This window comes from Lonchura striata, chromosome W, assembly GCF_050655825.1.
Source record: "Lonchura striata isolate lonStrDom1 chromosome W, ASM5065582v1, whole genome shotgun sequence".
In the NCBI taxonomy this organism is placed as follows: domain Eukaryota; kingdom Metazoa; phylum Chordata; class Aves; order Passeriformes; family Estrildidae; genus Lonchura; species Lonchura striata.
This window is the reverse complement of record NC_140743.1, coordinates 25399966-25413380: the sequence shown is the minus strand read 5'-3', so window position 1 is coordinate 25413380 and position 13415 is coordinate 25399966. Positions and strand designations below refer to the sequence as shown.

General features: G+C 43.0%; 1 protein-coding gene across 2 annotated transcripts in view; it reads right to left on the bottom strand.

Annotated features, from left to right (window-relative positions):
- LOC146763151 (transportin-1-like) overlaps positions 1 to 9688 on the bottom strand; it is a 147944-nt gene extending 138256 nt beyond the window's left edge. Inside the window, exons 1-2 of one of the 2 annotated variants that reach the window (XM_085571320.1) lie at positions 9571 to 9688; positions 9210 to 9234 (exon numbers count right to left, since the gene is read on the bottom strand). The gene's annotated coding sequence lies outside the window, so the exon portion shown is untranslated. The remainder of the gene's footprint in view (positions 1 to 9209; positions 9235 to 9570) is intronic. The other variant, XM_085571319.1, reaches the window with a different exon arrangement.
- Between the last annotated feature and the right edge of the window lie 3727 nt (positions 9689 to 13415).

The window sequence follows — 13415 nt, the reverse complement described above, 5'->3', positions numbered from 1 at the left end:
CCTAGGAACAAGGCTGGGTTCAAAAGGTTAGTTGTTTTTAATGTTACATCATCTTGCTCCGTTAAGATTACCTGGAATTTCATCATTCGACTCGGGGAGATCAAATGGTCCCCCTTCTGGTCCAACACAGTAGTTACCATATGTGGTACATAGAGATCTATGTGCTTTCCCATGGTGAGCTTCCTGGCTTCTTGTATCAGGATCGCAGTGGCTGCAACTGCCTGCAGACATGAAGGCCATCCGGCACTGATGTTGTCAAGTTGTTTGGAAAAGTAGCCCACCGGCCTTTTCCAGCTTCCCAAACATTGGGTTAAGACTCCCAATGCTAGATGCATCCTTTCATGTACAAACAGCTGAAAATCTTTGGACAAATCAGGTAACCCCAATGCAGGAGCAGTTGTCAAGGCCTCCTTTAGTTTGAGGAAAGCCTCCTTCTGTGGTTTGCCCCAGGTAAATGGCTGCGTCTTCTGGGCCTCATACAGGGGTTTTGCAATTAGTCCATAGTCCACAGGCGGCACCACCCTGTCATGCCAAGGAAGACTCGCAGCTCATGTAGATTCTGGGGCTCTGGAATGGCACAAATAGCTTGAATACGGTTAGTACCCTGTTTTCGTTGCCCTTGTGAGATTTCACATCCCAGGTAAATCACAGTCTGTTGGGCAATTTGTGCTTTTTGTTTAGATACCTTATATCCTACCATTCCCAGTGAATTTAAAATCTCAATTGTTACCTTTATGCAGGTTGCTTTCTCTTCTGTGGCTATCAGTATATCATCAACATACTGTAGCAGCAGGTATTGTTCTCTCAGTACTTGCCCTCCTGTCGTCCAGGTCTCCAGCTCCTTTGCCAGTTGGTTTCTGAATAGGGTGGGACTGTTCTTGAATACTTGTGGGAGCCGTATCCAGGTGAGCTGGGTCTTTCTTCCATTTCCTGGATTTTCCCACTCAAAGGTAAACAGGTTCCTACTTTCCTTGTCAAGGGGTATGCAGAAAAAGGCATATTTTAGATCAATTACTGTAAACCATTTTTATGTCTCTTTCACGGATGTTAACAATGTGTAAGGATTGGCAACCACTGGATAAATGTCCTTAGTTATTTCATTTATTGCTCTCAAATCCTGCACTAGTCTATACTCACCATTGGGTTTCCTCACTGGAAATATAGGTGTATTATATTCTGATTCACATTCTTCTAAAATTTGGTATTTCAAGAATTTATCAATAATTTTTACTATTCCCTGCCGTGCTTCTGGTTTTATAGGATACTGTTTAACCTGTACTGCTTTTGCCCCTTCCTTTAATTCAATATGTATTGGTTGTGCTAATTTAGATTTCCCAGGTGTATCTGTTTCCCATACTGAAGGAATTGCTGCATCTTCTACTTCCCTAGGAATAGAGGGAGCTGGTTTTTCCTTAATCATTAAAATTTTTCCTGTCTTTGATTCATGTACTTTCATTAAAAGATCCCCATTCTCAAAGGTTATTACTGCATCAAGTTTTGCCAATAAATCTCTACCTAAAAGGGGAATTGGACACTCAGGCACATACAGGAATTCATGCGTCAGGACCTTATTTCCAAAACACAGATCTAAGGGTTGTAGGAATGGCCGATTTTCCTCCTTCCCCGTTGCCCTGACTATTGTTGTTTGTTTGTCCCCAATTTGTCCTTGCAAATCATTCAGTACAGAATACGTGGCCCCCGTATCCACCAGGAATTTTACTGCTCTATCACCTAGCTGTATGGTCACGAAAGGTTTCTTGTTATTTTTTAGACAGCTACTGTATTGTCCCACCACCATTAATTTTGCAATATCTTGATCTTGGCTTGGCTGGTTGCCTTGGTAAAACCGGTTTGGACACTCGTTCATCCAGTGACCTTCTTGCAGGCAAAAAGCGCACTGATTAAATCCTAATTTTGGCACAGCAGTTCCCCCATGTCCCCTGCCAAGTCCACCTCCCCTCCCCCGTCCAGACCACCCCTGCCTCTCCCTCCGATGCCTGGGTTTCCTTTCCCCTGTATTACTGCCAAGAGGTTTTGCTGTTGTCTTTTACTTATTTCCTTTTCCTGGTTATTGTATACTTTCCAAGCTACTTCAAGCAATTTGTCCAGATTTCTTAATTCTTCCCCTTCTAGTTTTGCAGTTTTCTCCTAATGTCATCCTGTGACTGCCCCAGGAAAATGAGAGCAAGCTGAATCTTTGCTTGTGGTGTATCTATTTGGAGATCTGTGTATTTTCTTGCTGCTTTCTTAAGCCTTTCCAAAAACACAGTAGGGGATTCTTTCTTCTCCTGCCTTATCTCATACAATTTAGACCAATTTATAGTCTTAGGTACAGCATTTTGAATGCCCATCTGGACCCACTCCTGATATTTCTTCAGACTCTGCATATGCCCAGGTGCATTAGGATCCCACCCTGGATCCTCGGTTGGAAAATTATCATCTAGGGTTCCCATTACAAGCCTGTTTCTGATATCCTCCCTTGCCCTTTCCTTGGCTGCTCTAAGTACCATCTCCTTCTCTGTAGAATCCATTAGGGTATCTAATATTACTTGTATATCATCTCAATCTGGATTCTGAGTTTTCATAATAATTTTTACCACTCTTGCCACTTTATCAGAATTTTCCCTATAAGTTCCAGTCGATTGTTTCCAAATTACTAAATCTGCAAGGGAAAAAGGTACTTTTACAAACACCAACCCCTCCGCTCCTGTTCCCTGTCGTAAGGGGGCAATCACAGTCCGCTTCCGTCTACCCAGATCTTTTCTGGCCAAGGCCGGGGCGGGCTTTGACCGACTCTGAGTCCTATGAGATACCGGTATCGTATCGCAGATTCACTTTCATCTCTACTCTCGCTATCTCCTTCACTTTCATCCTCCCCCCTTCTATTCATCACAGTTAAATTTAGATCATCTCCAGGGGAAGAGGGGTCAGGTGATGGTGGAAGAGGAGGATAGCGAGAGAGAGTTTGAGTGGGTGAAATACGACTAGACAAAATAGGATTGGGTGAAGCAGGTGATGAAGTGGGGGTAGGGGCAGGCAGGATAGGGTTAGGTTCTCTTGGTCTTGTGGGGGTTACCTGTAAATCAACATCTGTATCGTTCCTCCGATTCAGGCTTTCTTTCAATGCAAAATGTTCTAAACAATGTTTCTCCTTCACACAAACCTCACACTTATCACTTGTAGATGCCTTAACTACCATCAATCCACATTCAACCTGCCATTCTGGCTTATCTCGCAAGTAGAAAAACAAATCAATATACAGAACCTCATCCCATTTTCCTTCGCGTTTACAAAACAACATCAATTGCAAAATAGTGTTATGTTGCAGTGTTCCATTCGGTGGCCATTTTTCACCACCTTCCAAAACATATTCTGGCCACCATGTATTACAGTAATCAATTAATTTACCCCTATGTAAGTCTTACCCAAAATTACCTTGTTTCCAATGTGCTAATAAGCACCCCAAAGGAGAAGAACGTGGTATGGGGGCATTGCTGCCCAAGAGACCTTTAAGCTTTTCCATATTACAGCCACAAAACACCACAGAATGCCGAACCTGCAACGCTTTCGCGATGTCTAACGGACGGCGCCTGGGCAACACCACAGGAATTCCTTTAACACAACCGAGCGTAGCTTTCGCTGTGTCTTATCGGCAGGTTCCACACCAAATTAAAAGCACCTTACCTCTCTCCAGGGGACATTGTGAGCGGCGGAGGGTCGCGGCGCCGATGGGCTCCCCGAGAATCCCTCGGTGCTGGCTGGAGCGTGATCGGGTCGCAGGGTCCTCAACAGCGCTCGCAGGGTCCCAATCTGGGTTCGCCAAAATGTTAGCGTTCCGGAACACACATAATCACAGGATATGATTATATGCAGGTGCTTTTATTAAGAGCTCTGGGAATCAGGGGTACCAACCCAAATCTGACTCCGACATGGCTTTCAAGCTGAACATATTTTATATTCTATCGTTATATAACTTACATATTAATTATTAAACTTATATTCTTCTATTGTATACATTGACATGAGTTTCTCGTGATCTTTCTTAGGTCCCTGACCAGAGTTTCTCATGATTATTCTTATGATTAAACAGTAATTATATTTAATTACTAAACAATCATCACATCTAACAATTATATCACTTATCATGTACTAGCTACACAGGTGCAGTTCTACCAAGTACTAGGTCTTCATATGCTTAAGGTATTTATTTTTCCAGGGCCTACAAAGATTAATTTTCCTTTTAACCCTAAATCCCCATGATTTTAAACCCTTTTACTATCACAGCCTCTGCTATCTTATTTGCTTATTTTTTAAAAACAGGGAGAGTTCTACCCCAGTGGATCTAAGGTTATCAAAGCCTCACTATGCTCCATTTACCCTCTTACATATCATAAAAGAAACAAGCAACAGCAGTAATCTCAATGCCTGCCAATTTTTAATCTCATGTCCAGATATAAAAGTCCATAATTTTAAATGGAAAACTATTAAAGCATGGAACTTCATATATTATATTAATTTTTTCTTATCTAAAAGAAAGCTGTCTCATTTTTGAAACACATTGTACAACTATTAATGAGAGATTGAACTCAGTAGTGGTTACATGCAAGATTTTCCTCTGTCTCAAAATTCCCTTCTCAGTATCATCTTTTCTGATACACATTTTAAAGGATTGCAAACGTAAGTAGCAAACAAAACAAGGCAGGTCGTGAAATGTACACTCTAAATGAAGGAAGCTGTGAAAATACCATCAATTGTGCTTTATTTAATTTTTGTTTGCTATTTTGATTCTGTGCAATTACCAATAAATTAAGAGAATCATTGGAATGGAGAGTGCCTAACCTAAAATATGCTTCCTTGCTAAACTGAAAGATATATTATACATTGCAAAATATATTACAAGTACTCATTGGCTCAGAGAACAACTGTAATAGGGTATTCACCAGAAGCAAAACATTATGTGAAATTACAGTGCGTTACCCACCAGTTTTTAGTCAAGAAATACAGGACTTCTTATAGTATTTTCTACAGAAAGGAGGACTTTGGAAGGGAAGATGTCTGAAGATGTTTGGTAATGTGACCAAATGACCAACTGGATTTTTACATATCAAAGGTTAAAGGATTTTTAAATAAACAGATATTTGAAGATGTGACACCCAAATACACACATTTGCACTGTGCAAGAGAGAAACACAAAACCATAATTTTTTAAACCAATTATTTCCTCTCATCACTTTGTCTACCTTAATTCCTTTTCCATGGAGCTCCAATAGCATGTCTGTTCAGACTCGTGTTTTCAACCTAGTGCTGACTAGTCTCTCACAAAAGAGTGAAGAACGTAATTACATTATTAGAGTGTTCTTGTTAATGCAATTGGTTCCCATGTGCTCAAAAGGATCATTCAAACCTGATCTTTCTTTTTTCACTGCTTATGGACCTGAATCAACAACTGAAACTTTCACCTCTTATGTCAACTCCACTTGCCTACATTACACCTAACAGAATGCAGTAAAATCCCTCCTGATTTTCAGGCAGATAGTTCAGGGCTTGACTGTGCAAGAAAGTTATGTCAGTTTAGCTTAAACTTCCTTATATTCTAATTTTCAAAATCCTGTGTGGAACAATTTCTTTAAATTTAAGGCTGGCTTATGTTTGTTTTTTTTTTATTTTAAGGAATGGACTCAAGCTCAGCTGATGTGAAGCAGACTGAAATAAAGGCATCTATTTGGACTTTTGCATCGATTTAGCTTATTTGGTTTAAAAATCAGACCTGTGCTTTTTATTCTCCAATGAGAATTACTCTTGTCTTTCCACAGTTGTCTGCTACTGACCTTCCTTTTTTCTCTATTAGAAAGGTGGCCAAACTATAGTGCACCTACCACTCATGTCTGCTTTGTGATATGCTCAATGATGAACTGAGCCATGGCTCCTGGCTCTCACTGCTTTTATACAGGCAGCACAGTAACTACCTACTAAGTCCTATAAAGGCTCTGTAAACACAGTTAGGAACTACCGCAGCCACCATCTGCATTCAACAACAATGAACAGCTCTACCACCTCCAGGCAGACCTGCACTTCTAGTTCAGGATATAGAAAGAGGGCCAAAACATGGTGAAGTAGGAAGACCAGGATTAGGGTGATGGCATACACACAGGGGTAACTAAGGTTCCACTTTGTACTTGCTGGAAGTGAAAATTCAGGATTTGGACATGTGCAAGGGGAAAGAATGTGGCTGAAGTGAAAAATTAGAGTAAATTTCTGCAGATGTATGAATGGATGGGGAAGGTGAGTATGAGCATTGGACTGCAATCCTAGCTTGCAAGACAAGAACATCCAGTAGGAAAGCTGGGAGCAGAAAAGCCATAGACGAGATTCTGGTTTTGTGTGGTTAGAAATACATGCGACTCTGGATGCCAGAAGTTACTAATGATAATCATATACCTCCTAACTAGGTTTGGAAGACCCTGGTCTGTGCTACCTCACCATAATTTCTGCAAGTATTTCCTTTTTGGTTTCTAATAGAGTAAGAGTTTCCTTGCATCTTTGTACCTACTTACCTACTATTTTCTATTCTCCAAAAACAATTTTATCTTGCCTTTTCCTCTACCATTATATTTAGCATCAATCAATTATTTAAATCAATGCCCTTAATGGCAACTTCTACATAAGCAGCATATTTTGAATGTTTAAGGGATTACACAATGGCTTGTAGAAAAGGTTATATTAAATTATATTATTTAACAGATGAATAATTTAACAGTAACTTTATCCTCAAGGCTCAAAACCCCACGTTTACTTAACATGTTAATTTTGACTAAAAATGTACACATACACAAACAAAATTTCAAAGCATTTAGTACACAGAAAATTAACAGTGATCTTATTAATTGATTAAGTTACACTCTGTAATCTGGTCTGGAAAGGGAAAACTGAAGGCTAAAAGTGATGTTTGGAAATTTATTTCTATAGCATTAAAAGATGCCACATTCCATGGCCTCCATGTGCACATCCATAAACAGATTATTATGTACACTGATTTATCATGTATATGATAGATCACATATATAAACTGAACAACACTGGGTCTACACAAATATATATCTACCAATTAAATATTTTTAAAATAAAATTTCACTATGAATTACAGGCCTGATCCTGAGCCCTTATAGCTTCTGTATATTATACACATAAATACATATTCATTTTTTCAATCATCATATAGATATGAAATCTATCAAAATATATAGAAAACCTATCTGAGCTATCCAAATCAAACTATAAAATAATTTAAAGAAGTGGAATAGGTGACAAAAATATTCTGTTACATGTATTTGAATGTTCAAAGAATCTGGAACTGAATTAACTAGTAAAATTCATTTCTGTGGTCAAATTTACTCAAAGTTACAACATAATTAACACATGAAAATAATGGTAAAAACAGTCTTAGCCCTTTCAAAAAAAAAAAAAAAAAAAGCAAAGAAAAATCCTCCCCCTGTTGCATATCACTGACACAATTATACTGACAATGCATTGATTGGTGCAGAAGTTTCACAAACCTGTGGTCCAACTTTTATGACAGTGACAATGCTGAGTCTACAAAAGGAGATCTTTATCAATTAAACATTTAAAAAATAAAATCTCAGTATTCATTTTAGCCCTGATCTTCAGACCATACAAATTCTGAATATCAGCTTTTATGAAGGAGGATTATACTTGGCCTTCTGCCACTTTCCTTTGTAGCTATAGCATCTTGGTGTGCCCAAAGTGGAAACAGGAATTAAATTTGATAGAATTAAACTCTATTCCAGATCTGCCAGTCTGCTGGACAGCTCTGTGTGCACCTATCACCTGATTATAAGATAACTCAGTCCCTGGTGTTGCTCCAATTTACAACACTAACCTAAAATTAAGCACATATATTGGTTCTCTTGAATATCTGCATACAAGCACTCCTAAACTGCAATCTAAATAAATATACTAGAAAAACATATGCTGGATAATCCAATAAGTCTACATTCCTAAACCCACTACTAATGTTATTTTTACCTTCTTGCCACAAGGCATGCTTAGCTCAATTTATCAGTTGTGCTTACATTTATATCAATTTCAGAAGTCTCTGAAGTCTGTTACTGCCTATATCCAATGGTAAAAATGGTCCTTAGTCAATATTAATTCTAACCAGAGCCTTTCACCTTTAAGACAGAGTAAACTGCTTTTTAACCCTGTTTTTGCAGGATCATAATTATCCCTTTGCATTATAGTGCTTTGAGTATAAACTAACTAGATATTTTCACAGAATGGATCAGGTTGGAAGGGACCACAGTGGGTCATCTAGTCCCACCCCCCTGCTCAAGCAGAGTCATCCTAGAGCACATGGCACAGGATTGCATCCAGATAGTTCTTGAATATCTCCAGTGAGGGAGACTCCACAATTTCTCCAGGCAATCTGTTCCAGTACACGGTCACCCACACAGTAAAGTTCTTCCTCAAGAAAAATTTTGAACAAATACACTCTAAAGTAATAATGATCATATAAAAACTATTCTTCCCAACTGTGAGCAGCTTTCCTCCATCCTCCCACATATAATACCAAAATAACTACAGTTCACACAGCAGATGCAAAGTGAGGACTTTTAGAAACAGACCACAAACAGTTATTTTTACACGCAGATGAGATTCTTCATTAGAAACATAGGCTCACTTTGCAGTTCTAACAAAGGCTCCTAGTATGATCTTGGGCATACAATTATTTTTTTCTGTTTAATTACTCACAAATTAACGTTTTGTTCAATGGCTGTTGTAAGGATTTACATATTTAATATTTAAATACCACATTAAGGACTACTTAAACAGCCAAGAAGGCAAGGAAACAAGTTATGAACCTGTGGTGGCCAGAATGCATAGCAGAACAAGCCTCACAGTAGGAAGATCTCTTGGGTCCTGAGCGCAAATTCAAGGGAGTGGAATTACCTTCACAACAAGGAAAAAAAGAGCTTGAAGACTGAGCAAACCATTTATGCCAACCCCAAAAGGCGTTTGTGGCTTTTGTACAGTCACTCCACAAAGGCTTTACGAGTTCCATCAGCTATTTCCCGTAAGCACCTAAATTAACAAGCTCCCCAAGGAAGCAAACAAAAAGTACAAAACAATTCCGAGATTTCACTCCTTTCTAATATTTCTTAGGAAAAATAAAAAAAAAAAAGGAAACCCACCTAGCAGACCTGGTTAGCAGGGACCCTATACACCGTAGAAAAAAAAAAAAAAAAGGCAGGAAATATGGACACTTTCTTATATTCCCCAGGTGACTTTCACCGCAAGGCTGCGGGGACGATACCAGCTGTAGCACTGGGAGGAGCCGCGGGAGCTGGAGATGTGGGTGGATGCCCGGTCTTCCCCCACCATCCAATCCATCCGGACGAGACGACATAGCCCTCCAACGACAGCGGGAAGAGAGGGAGCAGCCTAGGTCCGGGCCCAGCTACCCAACCGGCCCGACTGCCGCCCGTAGGCATGCAGGCAGCGGCTGCCGGAGATGGGACATCCCAACCCCCCCCTCGTAGCCCAAACACCTACCCACACCATCCCAGACCCCGACGGCAGAGAAGTGGCGAGGGAGCGAAGCAGCCAGTCCTCTGCCTCCGCAGCTCAGTGACAAAACCCACTAGGGCTTCTGAAATGGCTGAACAAAGGGAACCTCGCTCCGTTGCCACCACCCCTCCGATTGGCCGGGGCGGGGCCCGCCGCGCGGTGCAGGGCGGGGCGCCACTGGCCGGTCACGGTGGCAACGGTGGCCTAGTCTAGGGCCCGTGGCCTCGGGTGTGATAGGACGGCAGTGAAATGGCTGCCCGGCCCCACCCAGCCTTTCAGCCCTGGTCCCTGCCCTCAGCTTCTCCCGGGCTCCCACTTGTGCGGAAAATCACGCTATGAAAAGCCGGTGTTCATAAAGGAGACAGAGGAATCCTGCAACTTTATTCGAATAAAGGGAGAGTCCACTGGGGCATACCCCCGTGGGGTTTCTCTCTCGAGGCTTCAGAGAACACAGCCTCCTTTTATTCTAAACTCCCGACTCCCCATTGCTGAGGTAAAAGGAAGGTACCGCCTTCCTGAACCACCTACTGATGCCCAAAACTAGGCAAGAAAATAAAACTCTATAGTCAGACTGTTAAAAACGGGACCGCACTCCCAGTACTAAAAATGATTTCCGCATTTATTATAATAAAAAGGAAGGCCTAAAGCAAGGGGGCTTGTGGGCTGAGCAGGAGCCGTCCTGTCAAGAATGCTGCAGCGCTGGTACTGGGTTCTTTCTTGGACAGTGATGTCCCCAATGTTCCAGGTGGAGCGTGTGAAAAATGCATATTTTATGATTGGCTTTTCACAAATGTTAAAATGAATATTATATGTGTAATGTTAGAAAGTTATTCTGTATTAATTTTCTTAAGTAATATGTTAAATATAGTTTTAGGTTACAACATAATGTTGAAATAGAAATTCTGCGGTGTAGGATTTTTTTACTAGCTCAAGCAAGAGATTAGATAATCAAGAAACTCTTCACACAGAGATGACAGTGACTTGGGGCCCATAAAGAGTTGCAACCTCCTTATCGGAAAAGACAAACATTCTTCCACCTTCTCTCCATCTTTATGGAACCACCAGGATTAAGGGGAAGAAGTTGACAAAAAACATAAAAATTCTTAATTTGCAAGGAATTTATGCATCATGTGTGAGATATGTGAATATGCAACAGGCTATTGCTTTTACGGTTATTCCTTTGTTCACAAGGCATGCTTTTCGTGACTTAGTGTCCGAGACCATCCGGACGTCCGTAATTCTTTGCTTTTTATTGTCTTCTAATTGTCCTAACTCTAAATTGTATTACTCTAATTGTATTACTATTTTTACAACCATTTTATTAAGCTTCAAAAATTTTAGAAACCAAGTGATTGGTGTTTTTCACAGAGCAGCATAAATTCACTGGGTCAGATGCCCCTTTTTATCCTGTTTTTTTGTCCCTCTGCATTGGTTTCTGTCTGGATCCGTTCATTTGCATGAAGGTTTAAGGCACTTGATTGGTCCATTACAGTTCTGTCCAGGCTGGCTCGTTTCACTTGGGGGGTGGTGCACTTAGGTGCAATACGGTAAGTTGAGTACTGTATTTCTTATAACTACCATTTTAACTCCTTTTACCATAACCAAGCTAACAGTACATGCTTAACAATTATCAACTATTTTGCAACCGTTTCTAACCTATTTTTGACAAGACAGCTACACAGCAGGTATTTGTTTATTCAGTGCTGGGAGTGAGGGAGATCTCTCCCCCAAAAACTCACTCAATCTTCTTTAGCCTTTAGTTATATTTTAAAAGTCCTTCCACGCAATGTCATGTGAAAAACGAGGTTCACTTTCCAGGTAAAATTTTAAAAGTTTAATAAAAAGACATTAGGAGACAGAAATAAAGCAAAGGGTTAAAAAAGGCCAGGTGCTTGGCATTCAGCCAAGATGTAGTAGATAGGCACAGGCGAACGGAAGATTTCGGGATGTGACGGAAAGAAAGACCCCATCCCCCTCTCACCCTGCAACATGTTATCCATTACCCCAAAGAATGTAACCACACCTAACCCAGTAGTTTTCCACTCCTGACTAACCCTAGAGACCCTGCCAACCCCCCCTGACATAGCAGAGTCCCCCAAGACTATTTAAACCCATGAGATAAGATAATAAAAGCTTTTCGACCGTCCACCACATTGGTGTCCTGCGTGTGTCGTTAGCCCGAGTGGCCCAGGGGAGACTGGGCTGCTGTGCTGTTCCTTGCAACCAGGTCGCCTTGCCTTCCCCTGAAGGCAACATATCTGGTGCCGAAGCCCGGGAATAATTTGCTCGGGTAGCGGGGATCCGGGGGGGCCCGGCGCGTCACCCCCCTCCCCGGGCCGAAGCCCGGAACCCCCTGCAGAGCCTTCCCAAAAATCCGCGGCTTCCCCATCCGTCCCGCCGCCGCCGGTCAGTGACCCGCTGCCGGAGGTGCAGCGGCGAGCGGGATTCTGTTGGCAGAGGCTGGCGGGGGAAGCCAGAGGCACGGAGGCCGTGGCTCGGACGGAGATCCTACCCACGCCACCCCCGTACCCCTTTGAAAATGGCGCCGGCAGCCAAGGGGAAGGGCGGGGCGTGGGCAGTCTCGGCGCGAAGAGCCCAGAGGCGCGGAGTTTTGCTAATGCGCGTGTGCGGGAGAAAGAGGAGGGGAGCGGCAGAGGGCTCGGAGCCAATCAGCAGCCGCGCCTGACGCCACCACCATGTAAGGGAGAAACCCACCCCTGCAGGAGGCAGGGCGAGCCCGGGGGGCGGCAGCGGCGCCACCCCCGGTGGGAGGAGCGGGGTCGGAGCCGAACAAAATGGCACCGAGCCCCGGAAGTGCGCTGGCATTCGACTTCCGATTCGGAGTCCAGCAGCAGCTCCGGCAGCTCGGAAGAGCTGACGGAAGCCGACTGGGACTCTGAAATGGACGGAACGGAGCCAACGCAATTTAAAACAAAACCGGGTAAAGCTGTAAGCCGCACCGAAAAGCAGCCACAATACAAACCCGCCCAGTTTACCGACTGGGGAAAAATAAAAATAGCCTGTGCTGAATGGTCCCCAGCGACTGCCATACAAGCCTTCCCGGTGAGGATCACCGGCCTGGAAGGGAACCAGCAGAGGGTATATACCCCGGTAAACCCAAAAAATGTACAGTCAATTGTCAAAGCCATTGCAGAAAAAGGAATCAATTCGGCCATGGTCTCCACATTAATCGATGGTCTTTTTAGTAATGACTACCTACTTCCCTTTGATATCGAGCGAATAGGTCGCATGATAATTGATGGAGCAAGAATGATTGTGTTTAGACAGGAATGGGAGGATAATTGTACAAAGCTATTAGCCCAAGCATCTGGCGCGAGGCAGCCACTACGCGGATTGACTTTATCCAGGCTTATGGGAAAGCACGATGATATGATCACGCCTCAGCAACAAGCCACACAGATGCGAGCTGAGGAGGTCAGGGCGACCACTCGGGCTGCTAGGGAGGCTATTCGTGCACCCTCTCGGGTCGTGGCCAAGCCGTTGCCGTGGTCCACCGTGAGGCAGGCAGAGAGCGAAAGCTTCACGCAGTTTGTGGATCGCCTGCAGGCAGTGATAGACTCCTCTACCCTGCCGGCAGAGGCAAAGGGCCCCGTGGCAGCTGACTGCTTGCGCCAGCAGTGCAACTCTGTCACCAAGGATATCTTACGTTCCCTGCCAGCCGGAGCCAGCCTGGCTGACATGATCAGACATGTAGTGAGGGAAGAACACCTGACACCCATTCAGGCAGCCGTCCACACCCTGACCATGGCATGTTTCAAGTGTGGTGACGCAGGTCACATCGTGGTGAGCTGTCCCCAGCCGGCATGGCA